This window comes from Hyperoodon ampullatus (assembly GCF_949752795.1).
Source record: "Hyperoodon ampullatus genome assembly, chromosome: 15".
NCBI lineage: Eukaryota > Metazoa > Chordata > Mammalia > Artiodactyla > Ziphiidae > Hyperoodon > Hyperoodon ampullatus.
Window position 1 is genome coordinate 54,157,414 of NC_136928.1, and position 20,029 is coordinate 54,177,442.

General features: G+C 47.7%; 1 long non-coding RNA gene across 1 annotated transcript in view; it reads right to left on the reverse strand.

Annotated features, from left to right (window-relative positions):
* LOC307064838 overlaps nucleotides 1–20,029 on the reverse strand; it is a 102,581-nt gene that overhangs the window by 9,820 nt on the left and 72,732 nt on the right. Inside the window, exon 3 of the long non-coding RNA XR_013811309.1 lies at nucleotides 13,770–13,950. This is a non-coding gene — a long non-coding RNA (uncharacterized lncRNA). The remainder of the gene's footprint in view (nucleotides 1–13,769; nucleotides 13,951–20,029) is intronic.

Below are 20,029 nucleotides of genomic sequence, written 5' to 3' on the forward strand. Positions count from 1 at the left end.
TGTTCTCTACATCTGTGTCTCTACTTCTGCCCTGCAAACCGGTTCATCTGTACCATTTTTCTAGGTTCCACATATATGCGTTAATATACGATATTTGTTTTTCTCTTTCTGACGTACTTCACTCTGTATGACAGTCTCTAGATCCATCCACATCTCTACCAATGACCCAATATCGTTCCTTTTTATGGCTGAGTAATATTCCGTTGTATATATGTACCACATCTTCCTTATCCATTTGTCTGTTGATGGGCATTTGGGTTGCTTCCATGACCTGGCTATTGTAAATAGTGCTGCAATGAACATTAGGGTGCATGTGTCTTTTTGAATTATGGTTTTCTCTGGGTATATGCCCAGCAGTGGGATTGCTGGGTCATATGGTAGTTCTATTTTTAGTTTTTTAAGGAACCTCCATACTGTTCTCCATAGTGGCTGTATCAATTTACATTCCCACCAACAGTGCAAGAGGGTTCCCTTTTCTCCACACCCTCTCCAGCATTTGTCGTTTGTAGATTTTCTGATGATGCCCATTCTAACCGGTGTGTCTTTCTCACCTTTTTGATGCCCTTTATTCCCCCACTCACCTTTTTTGATTCACTCACTACCCGGGTCATTACTTATCTCTACAGTTAGCTAAGTGCCATTTCAATTCAAATCAATTCAATTCCATCTCAAGAATTCTGGCATTGTGCAAGCCAAGGCCTTCGGAGCTGGGCAGAGACATAAAATAGACCATGTCTGAGGTACGGGCGAAGATGTGCTCTTTGAGATTTAGAGTGGCCCCCTCCCCAGCACACTCCATTCCTCATGCTTTGATCTCCTGTAATACTTTGTGTCCATAAGGTCATTATGGAAGAGACTATGTACGGCTCTCCATCACAACTTAACTGTGTGTATGTTTGCATGTGCATGCATGTTCTTGTACACACGTGTTTGCATGTGTGTGTTTCTGTGGGCACGTGTGTGGGTGTGCATGCTTGTGTGTGCGTGTGTGCTTAGAGTTTAAGTTCCTGGGGTGCAAAGATAACATGGTGAGTTTCCTCTGACTTTTCCACAGATCTTACCCAAGGCAAGGCACAAAGCTGCTATTCAAGAAACACACGAATGAATGAATGAATGAACAACCGAACGAACGAACGAACGAACGAACGAACCATAAACCCTAAGCTGGCACTCAGGCTGAGGATCTGGGAAGAGGGTTCCATTGGGAGTCAGGAGTTCTGTATCTGAAACGCGACAGGCCCTGTGTGACATGGGCAGGACTTGCCTTGCCTGTTCCTCCGTGTTCATCCCTGACAATTGCAGGGATTGGATTAGATAGTTCTTCCCAGTTCTGAGGACACTCTGAAGCCTCCATTCCCCAACAGGCTCTGTTCCCAATTGCCAGCCCCACTCAGTCCCTCCAGATGCAGACTTCATCAGACCCATGAAGGCCCCAGTCCAGCTTGGGGAGGGCCTCCTGCTGCCCTGCCTCATGGGGCTCAAGGATATTTTGTCTAAATTCTCCAGGAACAGAGAAAAAGCACAGAGGCTTTTGCTAAAACCCAATGAGCAGGTCTCTCTGAGGACAGGGATTAAGTCTGTCTCTGCTGATCTCCCCTCTAGTCGCCCCCCCTGTCTGGGAACCAGCTTTGGATTCTCTGGGGTTTATCCTCCCTCATATATGGTTCCACTCCCTTTGTGTTACCCTTGTGCCATTTTCAGCCATCCCTTGGGAGCGCCTCTGCAAAGAATCGATCCCCAAAGAACAAAGCAAATTTTGGTCCAGGCTGGTTCGAAATGAAGGCCCTCTTCCTTCGATAATTGCAATTTGGGAAAGAAATGAGACCCTCCTGACTCCCTGGCCTGGGGTAACTCTGCCAGACCTCTCACCAGACCTAAAAGACCATCTCCACTGGCGAGGAAGGGGACAGTCTCAGGGGCCCAGCTTCCCTTCATCCCAGCCCAGGACATTTCAGGCTCTGACGGAGCTGCTGGTGATGGGCTGGTGGCTTGACTCTGACAGGATTATCTGGATTTGGAAGGGTCTCTCAGGGGTCAGCAAGTCTGGGAGGATCGAGCCTAACTCCACACAGAAGAGGTAGGCAGAGGGGTCTCTATCTCTGAGTGACCCCTTCTGCCTCAGAACGGCCTCTGCTCAGGGAAAGAGGCCTGATGCCTCTCAAGGGTCTCACGCATCCCCCCCGCCACCTTACCTCCCAGATATCACTTTTGGGCTATAAGGTGCTACTTCTGTTGACAACACAACAACAGGAATGTGAGCTTTATGTAAAGAGTGGAGGATGCTTTTGAATAATTTATGTGATATTTTTAATCCAAGTTTTAAAAATCCTAATGTGCCAAAAACAGAGGAAACACTGACGCTTCAATATTCAAACTGAACAATCTTTTACTTTAAAAAAATAAAGCCTTGGAGTTCATAACCAATTGGCGGTCTCTCAGGAAGCCCCTTTAAAAAAAATTTTTTTTGGCCACGCAGCATGCAGGATCTTTGTTCCCCGATCAGGGATTGAACCCGGGCCCACGGCAGCGGAAGCGCCAAGTCCTAACCACTGGACCGCCAGGGAATTCCCAGAAAGCCCATTTTTAATGACCTTGATTTTGACTCACCTTACTTAGAATATACGACTTTTATGCCCCTCTTTTGTATACACACACACACACACACACACACGTGCACGCACGCAACACACTTGCTCTGTGATCCTGGGCAAGTTTCTCAATATCTCTGGGTCTCAGTTTACTAATTTATAAAATAAACATAATTTACATAATAAAAGATTGGATAACTATGTCCAAGTTCCCTTCCAACTCTTGAATTCTATGATATCAAGGGACTTCCGAGCATGCAAACTTACTGCAGCAGCTGTGTAGCAAGCAAACTATTTTGCCCTGGATAATCCTCAGGGCATCCCTCCAGCCATGGGCTGTGGATGGGTCAGAGCTGACTGAACTAGTGAGGGAGACAAAATACTGCTCATGCTTTCAAGAAACACCTCTGTGAGCTACCCGAGGGCAGCACCACATCTGCCTTGCTCACTGCTGAATTGCTGTCACCTAGCACAGGCTCCTGTACATAACAGCTACCCAAAACAGCCGTTGAATAAACAAGGGAATTAACTAACTACTTAATTAAGGCATGCATGCTGTCTCTTCCAGGATTCAAATAACTCTTTTCCCCCAAAATGCAAAAGTTTTTGTCACTAGAACACCTAACATGAATTTTTTTTCAGAGGATTCTAGACCAGATATTGGTAAATGGGTAACATATTAAAACAGATCCAAAGTAATTCCTATGAAAAGCCTCCTCCCCCAAATGTAACCTGTGATGATACAAGCAAACTGAGATTTATTGACCCACTGCACTCAGGTAGAATGTTATAGAGAGAATCCTGAAATGATGTCTCATTAGGAGAAGTGAGGCCATGGTTTTCATTTTTCTAGTAGAAGGTGGATATCAGAAGTAGAACTGGTATTTGGACTGATTATTTTCTTAAGGCAAAGGTCGGTTCAAGTGAGGTGAGGTGATGAGTGAAGAACAAAGTGTTACAGAAATCCAGACATGCTGTGGTGATAATTGCATAATTGATGGCAGAGGGGTACTGGTTCTTATCCTCCAGACCCTCCCGTTTATGGCCATTCTCTGGCCAAACCAAAGGGTCAGCCACAAAAGCAGCCTCTACATCACTGTCAGGATGCTAGGTGACATTGTCATCTCGGAAACAACAGTTTTGAGTTGGAGAAATCTGGCCTCCCTGTTCCGTTCATCAGGAGATGAGTTGTTGGATCATATGATGTGATTATACTTGTTCACCCACAGTCAAGACTCCAGAGAATCTACACTTGGCAACCACCATGAACATGGACATGAAAAGGGTGATGTTTAGGCTTTGTGGAATCCCAGGTTAAAAATCATGTCCTAGAGTCCATCTGGGTTTACCTTAGAGAGAAAGGTGGCCATCTGCTTCAGTTTCAAAATAGATTGTTATACCTAGTCAGTAATATTTATCCAGGTGTAACACAAAATGTTGACAATGGCACAGATAATTCCCTGGCTAGCTAATAGAAAATATAAAGCTATTTGATTGTCCATTTCCACTGGGCCAAAGAATTTAGATTTGTCCAATGAACCTCAAAAGCTATGGAAAATTATTTATAACATCAACTAAGGTTAATAGTACATTTCTGTCCTTCTTTTTCAATGATATAGCCCTCATTATAGAGATCACCATTTGGATGGTGCACATAAAAAGTGAATCAATATTTCTTCCAGGTAATTTTCTAGAATAGCTTATGTGACTTCATTTTGTAAGTTCCTAGAGGCATGCTTCAGTGAGACTGTTCCACAGAGGGTGTTGGGATCTTAAATACCTAAGCATTTCTAAGAAGTTAAGGCTTGCTTTCCACACAAAAAAATAGTCCTCTAGTGGGGCATAGACTGTGTTGAGGATGTAGGTGCCTAATGATAGAGCTGGATAATCTCTTGACACCTCTTATGGGTAGAACCAAAATAATAATAATAATAGGATTTCCCTGGTGGTGCAGTGGTTAAGAATCGGCCTGCCAATGCAGGGGACACAGGTTCGATCCCTGGTCCGGGAAGATCCCACATGCCGCGGAGCAACTAAACCCGTGTGCCACAACTACTGAGCCCACGTGCCACAACTACTGAAGCCCGTGCACACCTAGAGCCCATGCTCCACAACAAGAGAAGCTGCTGCAATGAGAAGCCTGCGCACTGCAACGAAGAGTAGCTCCCGCTCACCGCAACTAGAGAAAGCCCATGCACAGCAATGAAGACCCAATGCAGCCAAAAATAAATAAATAAATTTATAAAAATGATAATAATAATAATAAACATGATAATGACCAAAGACATTTTCTAAATAAAGCTTATGCTATGGAGAAGCAGCTATACTATCAGCAAACTATTGCCACAAAATAGCAAAGTAGAAAGAAATAGGCAAAAATTAAAGGAAGACTGTTAGACAAAGGAGAGTGTGTTCATTTGTGACTTCTCGCATCTGAGCGATCGTATTCTGAAGATCTGGAAGCACGTCTGTTTCATGCTTTCTTCTGCTTAATATGAAGGTCTCTGGTTAGAGTCTCCTTCTGAAGATCTTCTGCTTCGAGGGGATCCTTAAGCATCCTCACTGGGAAATTATTGTTCGTGATGGCCTTCCAGTTGCCAGGGGTGATTTGTGTTTCTCTAATTGGGAAGCATACATCCAAAAATCAAACCCTTGGAGTTTTACTGCTCTCCTAGGTATTAGCAGTAACTGATAATGTCTTTTTCCATCAGGGTCCAAGGGCTGCGTTTCTATGATGTTTCTTCCAAAAATGAAGTTTTAGTTTGTGCAGGCATGGAGTAGGAGGATGTTAATAATAAAACTGGCCTAGTGTATCGATCCCTTGCAGTATTTGGCTATTGCTGCTCCTAACAGGGTAGAGTCAAGGATTGGAGGTGATAGTCCTAGATGCTTGGGGAGGCCTGTGACTAACTTATGAGGAGAGAGTTGATGTACTCTCAAAGCAGTTCATCTTACTGTCATTAAGGCCAAGGGCAAGACTTTGGACCAGGGAAATTCAGTTGTTTCTGAAAGCTGGGCTACGTTTAATTTGAAAATTCCATTCATCCTTCTACTTTGCCTGAAGATTGGGTGTGGTATGGACAGAGGAATTTTCAGTAAGCAGCACTGTCTTCTTGCAGAACTCCTTAATGATCATCTTAGTAATTCGAGGAAACTCATTAACTACAGCAGTAGATGGGTCCCCTCCAGCAGGAAACGCAAAACTGAATGGCTTGTTCTGATGCTCTTCAACAAGGAAAGGTTTCAACAAATCTGAAAACAAACATGCCCCCAAAGCCAACAACAAACAAAAACAAAAACAGCAGGACATGTTCATATTCCATTAAAAAGGATAATTGTATGACATTCATTTGGAAGTTTTCTAATGGGCCTTGAGGTCTTGATTCCCAGGCATGCCCCACCTTTACTGTTTTGCCAAGATTATGTTGTTGGCAGCTGAGGTATGCACTAGAGCAGGGTTCAGTAAACAATAGCCCACAGGCCAATTCTGGCCCATGGACTTTTTTTGTAAATAAGGTTTTGCTGGGACACAGTCATGCCTATCTGGACCGTCTATCACTGCTTTTGCACCCCAACGGCAGAACTGAAGAGTTGCAACAGAAACCGTGTGTCCCAAAGAGCCTAAAACATTGACTATTTGGCCCTTTACAGAAAAAGTTTCTTGATTCCTGGTCTAAGGCACCATTATCATGGGCCATTTGGGTCATATTGTAAGTTCCCCAACCTGGCCACTGTAATTCCAGACTGTTCTTGGAGGGGTTCTGCCATATTGTAAAATATGCACAAGAACTTGGGTTACAATGAGACTCCTACAAAGAGTGGGCCTCCAGCCTAGTGGAGAAGCAGACTTAGATTGAGATGACCCCATGTAAGTTAATAACAGTTGGCCAAATGAGTTGCTTCTGCACCTCCTGTCTAGGGCTCCCAACCAGAGGGTAGCTATCTCCAGCTGCAGTCCCTCAGCAAAAGAGGTGTTTGGAAATTTTGTCTCCCACATCTACCCTCTGGGACACAAACTCAGGATGGAGGCAAACATTTTCAGATGGAGAGCCAAGCTGAAGTTCATCCTCTGAAGGTCACCAACCAAGCAAGACCTTAAACTGGTTGGTCCTTGGGGCTGGTTTTGGCCATTAACTTATTGGTACTCATCTGCTGACAATGCTATGGCCATTTTTTCCCCTTAGAGACAAAGGAAGTTTAGGACTAAACAGGACAAGACAAAGGTGAGATCAGATGAATAATGTCTAAATTGGAGAAAACCCTTGTTCAGTTAGAGAAAGTTGTTCTGATAGAAGGAAAACTGACTTTTATTGATTTAGTGCAGCACGGGAGAACACTATACTGACAATTCTTAAATGACATCTTGTTAGGAGAAATGAATGCATTTTATTTTACTCCTCCTTGTGGGGCTCAGAAGCTCCTAGAGCAGGATATCAGAATAGGACACACGCTTAGACTGGTTAATCTCTTAAGGTGAGGGTCAGTGTATAAAAGGCAAGGTTCTAAGCAAAAAAAGGAAGTCTTGTACTAGTCACCAGGTCTTCTGATGTTGCTACTACACAACTGATGTGAACTTCTGGTTTTTACTGCCAGTCATTCTATAGTGATAATGGCTGTCACTTCTTGAGCCAGACAATGTAGATGGTTTACCTCTGTGTAGCCTGTGCCAGACACTGTTCACATCCCATCTCATTTAAAGCTCACAACAACACTGTCAGGTTGGCATTATTCTTCCTTCCATTTGACAGAGGTGGAAACTGTAGCACTTGCCCAAAATGTAGCAGCTAGTAGGTGCCCAAGCCAAGTCTAGCTCTTTCTCTGCATCGGTGTCTCACTGCCTCTCCCGTGGGTGTGACCCCATGAACACTGAAGCCCTCATTCCCAGATTCCCCTTCTACTTGGTTTTCAAGTAGTGGAGATGCACCTCTGAAAGTCCCCATACCCAGCAGTCACACACCTTCACACTCAGAAGGCCTCTTCCCATTTCTCTCCCTCCTCACTCAAAGTTCAAAGATAAAGCCATGTAAAACAATAATCACTTAAAGGGCGCTCAATCTCATTAGTCAAGCAGGAAATGCAAACGAAAACCAAACCAAAAGGAGATACAATCAAACTCCCACCAGACAGAATAGTTCAAATGAAAAGCACTGATAATAGCAAGTATTGACAAGAATATGGAGCAGCTGGAACTCGTATAATGGCGGGAATGTAAATTGGTATAACTTCTTTAGAAACTGTTTAGCAGTGTCTGCTAAAACTAAACATATACCTTCCCAGATAGAGATCCAACAGAATTGGGTACATGTTCAAAATGCTCAAAATAGCGCTATTTCTAATAGCTAAAAACTAGGGATTACTCAAAATATCCATCAGTAGTAAAATGGATAAATATACTATATTCACAAAATGGAATACTATACAGCAGTGAGAATGAATGAACCACAACTCACATAACAACATGGATGAATATCAAACATAATATTGAACAAAGTTTTACACACAAGAATATATACCATATGATTTCATTTATAGGAAATACCAAAACTGTTTTGATCAGCATAATGGTTACCCTTGGCAGGGGGATATAAAGACTGGAAGGGGACAAAGAAAAGGGCTTCAGTAATGTTCTATTTCTTGATCTGGGTGCTGAACACAAGTGTGTTCCCTTTATGAAAATTAATTGAGCTCTACTCATAATTTGTACCCTATTCTGAATGCATATTATACTTAAAACTAAGAGCTTAAAACAGATGAAGGCGACTTCCCCAGCGGCCCAGTGGTTAAGACTCTGCGCTTCCACGGCAGGGGGCACGGGTTCAATCCCTGGTCGGGGAACTAAGATCCACAGGCTGCGCGGCACAGCCAAACAAACAAAAAGATAAAGGTATATAGCCTCTTCTTTCCATCCCACTCCATCCATCTTCACCCAATAAAGTCCATTTTCAAGGGGAAGGAGTTACAAATCCAGAGGTCCTGTGTCTGAAATGCCATGTTCATTGGTCCCTGGGATGGAGGTTCCCAGGTTCTAAATACCCTGCCCACCCCAGTGTGCAAAGTGTGCACACTCTACAGTGCACATTTTGGTCTTGCACCATGAAGATGACAGACTGGAAGTAAAGGGGCTTTAGAGCCAGATAGACTCCAGCTCTGCTACTTACCTATATGGGGCATTGGGCAAGTCCCTCCCTCTCTCCAAGCCCCTATTCCCTTATCTTCAAAGAGAACAGTAGCACATGCTGTTCGTTGTCTACCCCAAAATCATTCTTTCCCACTTCTTTGCTTCCCACTACAGCTGAGCACCCCAGTTGTGTGACTTCCTAGCCTCTCAGGTTGCTAGATCAAGAGCGTGTGACCCTTCGAAATGCAGCATGGCAGGGCACTTGTGTTCTTGGTTGGCACACTGTTGTACCAACCTGGAACTCTGACTCTGGACAACTGAAGGGAGACAGAGGCCCTGGGTGGCCTGAGAGGCTCAGGCCTCAGGCTCTCCTGAGGGGCTTGAGAGGCTCAGCTGCCTCCACTAGGATTGAGAGATGAGAGAGCTTTTTCCAGGCTGCAGGCCAAGTCCCAGAGGAGGATGAGGAACCAGGCCTATTCCATCCAACTGTGAGTTGTTCAGAAGTGCCTTCTTATGTCATTTTCAATAAGTATTTGTACAATGCCTACGAGTGTCAGGTACCCTACTGTGTGCTGGGGACACAGTGGTAGACAAGACAGATAGGTTTCCTGCCTATCAAATGGTCACAGCAGTTCAAATGAACACAGACTTCCCAACTTTCTAAATCACTGTGAGCATAACTGTCAGCATATTCTCACCTCTGTGTTTTGAAATCCATCAATAATCCAAGGACACTCCCAGAGTCCCTAGCTTGACGTTGCTCAAGATGAATTGTTTTGCAGGAAAGTGAATATTTATTGAGCATCATCTACGTGTAAGACTTGGTTCTATAAACATGAGGTCCATTTTCACCCCTCAGGAAGCTTAAATTCTGGGGTGGTTGGAAGGGGACAAATGTTTGATCTGAGTAACACAAGTTATCATGCCTGAAGGAACCATAGGGAAGGTCCAGAGCTGCTGCGTCTGCTTTGGGGATGAGGTGACCCTAAAGGTGGTAGGATTCCATCAGGCAGAAAAGGATAGGAGATGACCCACAAGGACAAGTTAAGGGGCAATGCCCAAATGGGGAAGAAAGCAAGCTGAGGATGGGGATAGGAGTCAAACTGGCCTAGAGACGTGGTTTGCAACCTGATCAGAAGACCTTAAATACTAAGCCAAAGAATTTGGACTGCATCTTATGGGCAAAGGGACACTTCAGGCCAGGAAGTAATGTGACAGACCCAGTGCTGTGGGAAGATTACTTTGACATCTGTGATGGAGATGATTAAGAGGGCGGAGACCCTGGAAGCAGCAAACTGAGGCCTGAGCAGCTTCAGAGCTTTCAGAGAGGGGTTCACACCCTCTGGGTTGGATTCCTGGCTCAGTTGCTCAGCTAAGACTGAGCAAATCCTGCTGTGGAAGACTGCTGGTTGCCTCTCAATATCCACTTCCCCCTCTCTCCTTTCTAAGAAAAATCTTGAGTTTGTCTGGGGCAGCAAAAGTCCCTGTTAAAAATATTCACCTCCTCCAAATCTAGCTGAAGATGTCCATATTTCTGGCCAATGAGGCATACAAAGAATTTTATAGTGGGGCTTCTGGAAAGGTTCTGTTTTCTTGATAAAAAGACACTGATCCAGCCAGCACAAATTTTTTCCTTACCCACTTCTTCCAGCCTGGAACTCAGTTGTGAAGCCTGGAAGTGGTGCAGCCATTTGTGACCATGAGGATAAAAGCTACCAGTCAAGGATGGCAGAGCAGGAAGATAGCAGGAGTCTTGATTCTTAATGACTTTCTTGAACAGCTGTACCAACCTGGACTGCCTATCTCTAGCCTTCCTATTATGTGAGAAAAATAACCGTTTAACTTGTTTAAGGTTTCTCTTAAGCAGCCAAATGTAATTCCTAACTGATATACATGGCTACCCTGAATGCCTCACTTTCTCCCTCTTTTCATGATCTCACAGCCTGGCACAGGAAAGGATTATCCATCTACCATGTGCTTTTCAGAAGCTGCCCACAAGAACAGCTGAAGAGGCCCTCAGTCTATACTGCCCCCTTGGTCCCAACTCTCTCAGACTTGCAGGGCCTCCCTAGCTTGCCTGGATCTTCCAGAGACCAGAAGGCAGTGCCAGCTGGGACAGCCCCAGGATATCTCCAGCTGTGAATCCAAGGCAAGAGTCCTAGACCAGCAGTCAGAAGTCCTGGGATGCCGGACCACCTCTGCTACTAATCAGGACATGACCTTGACCCAGTCACTCCCAATTCCTTTGGGCCTCGGTCACCCTATCTTTGGAATGTGGGGACTGAGTTAGGTCAAAGTTTTCAAAGTATGCATCAATTAGTTTGCATTTAACTGTAAATAATAAAAGCAAGCAAAAAATGAACAGCAAAAATCAAAAACAAAAAGATAGTGTATTCAAACAGGCTTAAACAATGAAGAAAGTTATCATCTGATAAAGTCCAGAGACAGGACCACTCCAGGGCTAGTATGGTCAGCTGCCCACCAATGTCGTCGGGCACTCTGCAGTTCTCCATGGATTAGCTTTGTCCTCGATCTGGCTTCCTTCAGGGGCACGGGATGGCTACCACAGTACCAGGCAGCACAACCAAGGCACACCCCTAGCCAAGAATGAAGTGAATCCATCTTTCTTGTGTTTGATTTTTAGGAGCAAGAAGTTTTTCCCACAAGGCCCTATCAGACTTCCTTTTACCGCTCATTGGCCAGAAGTGCCCCTTTCCAACCAATCACAGAAAAGGAAAGATGGGATCGCCATCTGGTCTGAATGTATTCTGGAGAGCCAACCATGACCAGTACAGAAAGGGAGCCCTCCTCTCTAAAGAAATACGACATGACCCCACGATACAGAGCAAATAAAAGCAGAGGACCTTGGAATGGAGTTAGGAATGGGAAGAAAGCTAGCCCCACTCCTACTGTCCTCAAAGTCCCAGTCCCAGAACCCTGGAGCCCTTAACACCAGTTTGAAAGCCACTGGGCTTGATCTCTAAGGCAGCTTCTCACTCCAACACCCCATGGGTCTCTGCTTCTATGATTAATGGCTCTAGCAGAATGGGGTCAATAAGAAAGGGGGAACTACCCACACTCCCTGAGGTCACCCTGAAGATGGGGCCAAAGGGCCTGGGGCTTCTTCTAGCCTGGTTGCAGCTAGGAAAACTCTATGGCTTGTGTGGTACACTGATCATAGTGACACACATTCATACAACCTTTTCCAGTTTGCAGGCACACATAATCTCATCCAGTCTAAGAAGCTGCCCTATAAGTAGTGTATGGCACAGATGGCTCTAAACTAGAGCCACAGAGGTGGGGAAACTGAGGCATAAAACAAGGAGGCCTTGGCTTGCAAAGCCAGGGTCTGGAAGAGCCTAGCTGGAACCATAGGCTGCCAATTTGGCCTAAGGGTGAGTGAGGCGCCTGGGAAATTGAGGATACAAGGAAAAAAAGACATAGGCATGACAGCAAGGCCCCAGATCATGGAGGCACAGGCTTGCTGGCTGGGTGACTGGGTCTCTCAGTGTCTCTGAGCCCCACTCCCCTCAGGGTCACTGGGAGGACGGGGAGAGCCCTGTGAAGGGTTGTTTAAAAGAGCTGTGGGATCTTCCAGGCTGAGGCTGCAGACAGCTTGGGGAGGACAAGCTCTGTTTCCTTACTTCAGACTATACCTGAAGGAAGACTGGGCCCAAACCACAGACTGCCAGCCTGTGCCTGGCCACCACCTCCTCCTGGGCACTTCCCCCACTCCCTGGAGGCAGACGGCTGTTGAGGGCGCTCCCCACAAGCCTGTTCATTAAAGATTTGCTCTGTCGAGCAGCAATCAAAATAAACAGACCAGCCTGAAAGCCAGGGAACTAAAAACCAATTAAGAGGGAATGGAGATGGAAGGAGGGGTGGAAGCAGGAGGGGAAAAGAGGCCGGGGCTTTCCAGAGACTCAGTTCCCATGGCAGCCAGCTTCCAAAATAGTCTGGGAATGAAAAATAATGAAAACCACAGCGGAGAGAAGAGCGATCCTGGCAGGAGAGTCCTGACCTCGGGATTGGCTAAATCCCCTTGCTCCTGGCTCCCAGAGGGCGCCTCGGTGGGTCAGAGCACCGGTGACCTGTCCCCCCACCCCCCCGCCCACACGTTCCTCTTTTCCTCTCAAGGCTGTGAATGGTGCAGACCCTCGCAGGCCCTGCTGCCAAGGCCCCAGGGTGAGGGAGCCACAGTCAACACCTGCCCCATGGGGAAACCGCGATGGAGGCGGGGAGGGCTAGGGACATGACCGGAAGGGGAAGTTCAGGGCACCAGGAGGTCTGCCAGCCTGGTTTCAGAGGGCTTCCTGGAGGAAGTGACATTCAGACTGAGATCTGAAGTAAGAGCTGGCCAAGAAATGAACGAAGGAAGAGAGAAGAGGAATAGAAAAGGCCCGGGAGTGAAGGAGCGGAAGAGAGAGAAACACCAGAAGCTGGGTAGGGCTGACAGTTATTGAGCTGGGCATGCTCTGTGGCAAGCTGAGTGCCTTCCAGGCACTGAATCCTGAGTGGTAAGAACCCCAGCAGGCTGCAACTCCCAGATTTTGTAAAGGTGGCGGAGCCTGGATCCCAGCCCACATCTGTGGACACTACACCTGCCCTCTTTCCCCTCTGCCTGGAGCCGGGCCTTCCGGGGAGCCCCCAGTTCCATGCCCCTTCCCCTACCCGGGTGACAGGGGAGCCCTGCATGGCGTTTCTAGCATCACTTCCTAATGATATCTCCGAGGAGGCCCCTCAGCCCACCAGGAGGCATCACCGGAGGCATCACCGTTTAACCATCTCCAGACCCCCTTGTGGTCTGGTTTCTGTTTCATTGGTGAGGCAACAGGAAAGCTGAGATCCTATTAAGCTGACTTGCAGTTGCCAAAAAGGAATAACGGCCAAAATTAAGTTAACCCTTTCACACTCCCTCGCTTCCTGAGCCACAGAAATAAGAGCCCTGAACCATATTACCATCAAGGGAAGCAACACCTCAGCCCCAGGGGAATGGGTTCCCAGGCCCAGAGGGCATAAGCAACGGTGTGATAATGGGCAGTGCCCTGCCCACCAGCACTTACTCAGTGGACGGGCGCCTAGTTGGGAAGCAGGACTGCGCTCACTGGACCTGGGTCTTCCAAACAGGAGGAGGCAAGGCGAAGGCTGTGGAGTTCAGTGGCAGCTCTTAGGCTCGGACTTTTCACTCTCTTTCCAAGAAGCCAAGCCAGCACCAAGTGGGAGCCCACTGGAAACGGGGTGCACCTGAGAAGGCAAAAGCACAGCCATCAGATCCCAACTTAGTGTCCTCTGAAGTCTCTGAGCAGGACAAGGGGAACGTGGGCCAAGGAAAGAGCACTGGACTCAATGTCCAGAAAGCTGGCTTTGAGCAGAGTACCTGTCCTGTCCTGGTGATGAATGAAGCATAGACTTTGTAATCAGAGCCCCCAGGCATCAACCTTAGCTCCATCATCTGGCAGCTGTGTGATCATGGGCAAATGACTCCTTCTGAGCCTTGGGTCTCCTCAACAGTAAATGGGCACAATAATACTGACCCCATAGGGAGGGTCTCTATAAGGGTGACAAAAGGTGCCAGAATGCCCAGTGTAAGCTGGGGGTGGAGAAGGAACTCACTAGCATTCCTTCCTCCCCTAAGCCTCAGCTTCACCAACTATTAAATGGGATACCAACTCTCCTAGGTTAAGTGTGCAAAGCACTCGGAAAACTGAAAGGCCTATGGATTCGTGCAAGGGGCCTCCGGCTGGGGAAGATGCTGAATCACTCCCTTTCCAGCCCACACTACCCTCAGCATTTCTCTCACCTGCCATCAGCCATAAGGCCTTCCTTATCCTGCAAAGCCCCTTCCTGGGTGGCCTTGAGGAGTCTCTGTGGCCACAGAGTTAAAAGAACATTTATGGGGCAAATATCAGAAACTCACAGCAAGTATAAGAAATTGGGATTATGATGCACCCCCGCTCCCTGGCTTCCCACTTATTGTTGAAGGAGATGAGGCCCAGGCACAGAAGGTGACCCTCCTGAAGTCATAGCTTGTAAGTGCCTGGGTTTGGAACCCCAGGGCTGTTCCACTCCAAGGCCAGTGCTCCTGCCCCATTCACACCCCCAGTTCACTGGCTGAATGACTCCCAGGCCTGAGGGGCCTGTCCAGGGCCAGCACAGGAGCCTCCTGAGACCTGGGGTGGGTCCCTCCGCCTGTGGGTGCTGAGAGTGGTCACCCTTCGGCCAACGGGAGAGAGTGACATGCTGAGTTACCACCGGCTGCCTCGCTGGCCGAGGGCTGCCCGGAAGTAGCCCACAACGTGATGGGAAGGACAGCCTGCCCGGGAGGTGGTGACACTCAGCCCTGGGTTTGAATCTGCACCCAGATGTGCAAACCTGCACAACCCTGAACCTCTCCGGCTCTCAGTCACCTCAGCAGTACATCTGTAAATCCAGGAAAAACGCGCCCCATCTCACAGGCTGCGGGAAGATTGGAATGAGATGACTGACAGGTGTTGAAAACCAGCAAACCTTGTTGTCTTTTGTAATTAGCACACTCATTATTTGTTTGTGTTTCTAAGCAGCAGATTCACTAAGTGGGTTAAACAGCTTCTCACTCCCCACTCCTTGGGCCTCCCCATCCTGTTGACACTAGTCCTGCTTTGTGCGCCAACAGTGAGAAGAGGAACCCAGGCCCGAGTCAGAACATCCTGGGGGAGCAGTCGACTGCTTATCTCAAGGGCTGGCTGTGCTGACCCTGAGACAAACCGAGCCGGGAGAAGCCAAGTGTGGTTCCTCCATCAGACGCTCATAAATCAATAAGATGACGCGTCAGGTCAATAGCCACCTGACACATTTGTGTGGGGCACGGGGCTCGCCCTTTACAGATAGACTCCTAGGAGCATCACATCACAGCCCTGTGATGGAGCAGGGACTGACTTATTTCCTCCCTTCCTCCCTCCCTCCCCGGCTTCCTTCCTTCCCTCAGATTTCCACCTTTGATCCACAACGCCACATTTCCAGGCAGTCCCAGGGCCGTGCCGGGGGAGGAGGGACTGCTGGCCTCAGGGCCCCCGTCCTGGGCAGGCAGGAAGGGCCCAGCCACCTGAGAGGACCCAGGGGGACTGACCCAGTCAGAGCAGCAAAGGGAACACAGCAGGGGCAGAGATCTGGGGCTCAGAGAAGGCGTTTGCTTGGAGATTTGGGGCACCAGGCCAAGTAGGGAAGCCCTTCTGCCTGGATGTCCATGAAGGAACGTTTCCCAGCCAGCCCCACAGATCCACACCTCTAAAGCTAATGCCAGAGGCTCCCGCAGCAAGGCCTGGGGCACCAGAGGCGCACAGTCAAGGAGTTATCAAACCAAACCAACCAGGCAGTCAGATGAAAAGGCAGCCCCCTCCAACATCAGAGGAAAGCAGGGGAAGCCCCCAGACAGCTGGGCCAGGTCTTGAGGAAGCAGCAGGGAGTCAGAGAAAGCCCAGAGCAGCTGAGAGGGGGGCTCTGGCCCCGAGAAGCTGGATTCAGGGGCTGAGGGGAAGCCCCTCATCCTGGGGGCCTCTGAGGAACACATGTCCCCTAGGCTCTAGGTGGCTGCACTCCCATGTCCCCGGGGGCCACAGAGAGATATGCTCAGCCACTGGGCTCAAGGGGACCCTGTGTTTCTCACGGGTCATCCATTCAACCCTCACAGCCAACCCCATGAGGCAGGAATCATCATGCCCAGTTAAATCTAAAGAATCTGCAGCTCAGAGAGGTTAACTAACTCACTCTGACTCACACAGTGTCCTTGTCAGGTTCATCTGGCCGCAAAGACCCTACATACTTACTGTTTGACGGGTTAAAATCATTAACCAGTGGCTGCTCCCAGCCTCCCTCTTCCCCTCTCCTGCTAAAGGGACTCTGGCTGACCCACCTCCTGGCCTCTCCTTCCCACCCTTGAAGTCATCCCTGCCGGGGAAGGTGGTTCCCTGGGCCTTTGAAAAGCAGAAATTGGAAGAAAAGGGGAAAGGAGAGAAAGGTCCAAGAGGCACTGGGTGGCTTTGAGGTGGAATTATGGGGAGAGGAGAAAGGTATGTCCTGGGGAGGCACAGAGGTGGAGAGATGTGTGGGCTCAGAAGTATCCGCTTCCGTGACTGAGAAATCCAAGGACAGAACTGAAGTTCTAGTGACGTCATGTTTGGCTTCTGAACTCTGTTCTCTTGAACCAACACCACTGAGGCTGGCCCCCATGAATCACAGATGTGGAAGCATCTCATTTGTAAGGAGAGAGGAGGAAAGGAAAGGGAATTGGGACTGAGGCAAAGCAGAGACCAGCCTCCTCTCACAGTATCTTTGCTTTCTTTTGTATGGTGTTCTCCTCTGTGCACTCACCACTTGCTTTGTTCACTTTTAGTTTCTGCTCCGGTATGACTTCGGTTAGCACACAGCCCACCACGGCCACCTGCAGCATCTCTTCAGTGCTTTTCTAGAATGATGACAGTTCTGTTTGCGTCCTCACTGTGAACTATTTCATTGTACTCATGTTTCCTGGTTCAAAAATCATTTTCCCACAATTAGGTCTCTTTTTACTGTTTTATTTATCTTTAAAGCTTAACCTTCAGCTGTTCTTTTTTTAAAAAAATTATTTATTTTATTTATTTATTTTTGGCTGTGTTGGGTCTTCATTGCTGTGTGCGGGCTTTCTCTAGTTGCGGTGAACGAGGTGTCACTCCTTGCTGCGGTGCGTGGGCTTCTCATTGCAGTGGCTTCTCTCGTGGTGGAGCACGGGCTCTAGGTGCACAGGCTTCAGTAGTTGCAGCACATGGGCTCAGTAGTTGTGGCTCGCGGGCTCTAGAGCGCAGGCTCAGTAGTTGTGGCGCATGGGCTCAGTTGCTCCACGGCATGTGGGATCTTCCCGGACCAGGGCTCGAACCCGTGTCCCCTGCATTGGCAGGAGGATTCTTAACCACTGCGCCACCAGGGAAGCCCCCTTCAGCAGTTCTTGATGCATCATTGTGGTCTCGTGTTTTGTAGCTCCATTATCAAGTCTAGGGCTTGTGAATCTATAGAACTGTATGTTGATCCTTCAAAAATTCACAAATATAACTGGTTTATTGAAGAGTCTTAACTTAGTGGGAAATAAACACAAAAATGGTTTTATGTCTTCTATCCTACCCTATCTATACTATGACAAATTCCTTTTCTCATTGGTTAAAGGCTCCCTTAACTATAACTTGGTCCAACCCAACGATAACTTGGTCCAACCCATACATTTTAGTCTCCTTGAGTTTCCAGGACAATCTGGTTCTGTTCATCAAGACAAATTTCTGCTTATTGGTTTTTTTCTTCTCCTCCCTTTCCCAGGACAGGCCAGAGCTGTAGCCCCAGTTAGTTGCAATGGAGAAGGGATCTGATCTGATCTTCACACACTTTCCCCCACCTCCTCCTAGGTCCAGGTCATCCAGTGTTTGGGACAAAGAGAAGGAGGTGGAAAAGGGCACACATCTTCTAACCCAGTCAGGCTGAAGGCAACCAGGTTGGTTGCCCCTGCTAATTATTTAGTTAAGCCAAATGACCTCTGGCGCCTCCAGTGAGGCAGGCATCCACGGGCTGGCTCTCCCAGGGGATGCATGTCTGGGCTCTTCAGAAGGCCGGGCAAGAAGCAAAGGGCCATTTGCTGCTGGTACTTCTCACTCAGCAGGCAGCCTGCTGCGGGGGAAGGAGGGGGCAGGCGGTGGGGCTGGGGACGGGGGGTGGGGAGGAGATAGGAGGAAGGGAGAAAGGGGAAGACAGGAGGGGGTAACAGTAAAGAACTCAAGACCAGCTGCCTTATCCTTATCCGGCATCCACTAAACGCACAGGAAGCTCGGGAACCCTGGCTTTGCCAAATAGCGGGAGAGCCGCTGCTCCGTCTCCACTCTGCCAGCCAGCCCTCTCTCCTGCTCGCGTCACACCGTGGCGGACCAGAAACTCCCTTCTCCCATTTTGTGGGCCCCTTCAAAATATAAAAAGGCCTTTGCAAGCACCTCCAAAAGATTTTTTTTTTAACTTTCTGCAAAGAGATTTAAATGTGGGCAAATGATTTTTGAACCATCCAGGAGACATAAATAATGGGTCCTTTAAGAAAGGATCTCTTGGATAGAGAACAGACTTGTGGTTGCCAAGGTGGGTGGGTGAGGGATGGACTGGGAGTTTGGGATTAGAAGATGCAAACTATTATATATACAATGAACAAACAACAAGGTCCTACTGTGTAGCACAGGGAACTATATTCGATATCCTGTGATAAACCATAATGGAAAAGAATATGAAAAAGAATGTATATATATGTATAACTGAATCACTTTGCTGTACAGCAGAAATTAACACAACATTGTAAAAATCAACTATACTTCAATTAAAAAAAAAGTAATGGGCCTCTTGGTGTCCCCCTTTTTTGGCTTTAAGGAAGAGAAAGGACTCCCTTTCCGTCTCCATTAGAAGGGGAAGAATAGCCTCTCCCTTTATGAGAGCTGCGTACTTCCCCCAAAGCCACCAACTCCCAGCTTTCTCCCAGCCCTCTTCTACCAATCGAGGGGTTGGGACTTCCACCCAGGGGCCCAGGCAACTGCAGGAGTTCCATCTGTATAAGGTGAATGTGCCTGCATACAGGAAATGGTGTGCGAGACACGACTGTCAACCAAGTTGCAGAGCAGATGGCTTTGCCCAAAGAGGTATGTGCTGAATCCCGTTGGCATTTTAAACTGGCAGGCCAATTATTTGTTTCTGTCTGGACTGAATGTGCCTTCATGAGGGGCTGTGGATAACTGTGATCACATGAAACTGTCAGACAAGCTCATCTGGACAACCTAGGGGCAGGTCAGAGTGAATTATCGTGCTTCACAGTACTTTTGAAGAAAGGCAGCTTTACTGCTTTTATGTAGATACAGTAATGGGAACCAGGTGTGACCAGGAGAGGTCCTTGGGGAACTGCTTCAAGGACCAGCTAAGAATGAGTTGTAGCCAGCAAAGCAGTTGTTTATATGTGAATGATCTGACTTTAAATGTCTTGTGTGAATGTCTCTCCTAACATCGTTGTCTATCTTTTTGTACTTCCATGAAGAAAGGGTGGCTAAGCAAAGATTAACTTCTTCCCAGCAACATCCAAATTATTCCGAACCTCAGATGACCACCTCCCGAAAATCAAAGATGTTTGCCTGAGTTGGCAGCTCATGAGGAAGCTTGCGTTTCACAGCAGGAAGAGGAGTTTAGCCAAAATTTCCACATGAGACAACTTTGATCCCAGCCCTAACCCATCTCAAAACGAGTATCTCCAGACTTGGGTGCTTAGTAATACAAGATGAACTTAGCTGAGTTGAAATATCAAGAG